Source organism: Eurypyga helias, unplaced genomic scaffold (assembly GCF_000690775.1).
Source record: "Eurypyga helias isolate BGI_N326 unplaced genomic scaffold, ASM69077v1 scaffold17689, whole genome shotgun sequence".
In the NCBI taxonomy this organism is placed as follows: Eukaryota; Metazoa; Chordata; class Aves; order Eurypygiformes; family Eurypygidae; genus Eurypyga; species Eurypyga helias.
Genome location: NW_010270288.1, coordinates 31,285 through 32,613, shown reverse-complemented (window position 1 = coordinate 32,613; position 1,329 = coordinate 31,285).

The window sequence follows — 1,329 nt, the reverse complement described above, 5'->3', positions numbered from 1 at the left end:
AGTGGCCGCTGCGAGGCCATCAGCGTGGTTCCATGTGTGTGATGTGTCAGACTGCGTGTGCCGTGTGCTTGTTTACATGGGAAGGAGGCAGCGGAGGGAGGGGGAAGGGACGACTTTGAGGGAGGCCTCAGAAAAGGAAAAAAAACTGAACTGAGAAGAAAGAAAAAAAAAAACCAACCAAGGGAAATTCCTCTGTTCTGTGATATGAAGCAAAAAGCATTTCTTTTTATGGTGATTGGGGATGGCTGAGCATCCCGGGAAGCTGCAAGATAAAGATGCTCAGCTTTGCTCCAGGCACTTGCAGCAGCCACCTTCAGCCCAGCTCACGGTGGGTGCTGAGCCCCACTGGGGTGCAGCCCAGGGGGGTGGGAGGCGGGCTGGCTCCCCCGTGGGGTTTTCTCTGCCTGTCACCAACACACAGTGGTCAGGGTAAATTTTCTTTTCCCTTCTGAAAATACTCCTCAGCCAGCCGTTCTTCAGGGAAGGAGCCATGCATAGCGCTGCGAGGGCACCCACTCTGTCCCGCACTCGGTCTCTGCACCAGAGCCTCATGTATGCACCGCCACAGGGCAGACCTGAGTCCTGCCCCCCTAAAAACCAGCTCTCTCAGCACCGGGAGGTTCACTGAGTGTTCCCTGGGCTGTGCGGGGGAGCTGAAGCGTGAGTGCGAAGGAAGGCAGGGAGCTGCCGGCACTCTGCCCGTAATGCCCCAGGCTGGAGGGGTCGCCCTGGGAAAGGGCTGGGGAACAGGGAGGGGAGGCACCTCCGTGCCTCCTGCTGCAGCCCAAAGCCCTGGCTGGGAGCAGCTTCGGGAGAGTGAAGTTGACCGTTCAGGCTGCTGATGCCCCATTTAGGCTTGTGCTGGCATCACGGCACCCTTCGGAGGGGACTTGGCTGCAGCACCAATGGTACCCGAGGTGGATTTTCCCTTTGCTGCACAGACTCGGATGCAAAGGGCCTGACTCTCCCAGTAGCCAACCAGTGTGTTGACCTGGCTTTGTGCTGGCACTGGCAAGACGTGGCAGGAAAGGGAGACTCCCGTTTTAAGGCTCTTTCCCAACAAATTGAGGCACAAGGGCCCTTGCTGAGCGCAGCCGGGTTTGCGGCCGCACTGGGAGGGTGCAGCTCCCCACGGCACAGGCCGGCCCCATGCCCCCGCCGCCACTCCTGAACTAACTGGCAGTGATGTGGAGATGGGAACAGGCAGAAAATCAGGTCAGCTGGAAACGCCTCGCCATCTCTTCCTTTCATGTCTCCCCCCATCTTCCTCTCCTAGGGAAGGCAGCTCTCCTCCCGCCGAAGCCTGGGGGGGAGTATGTCAGTATCCAC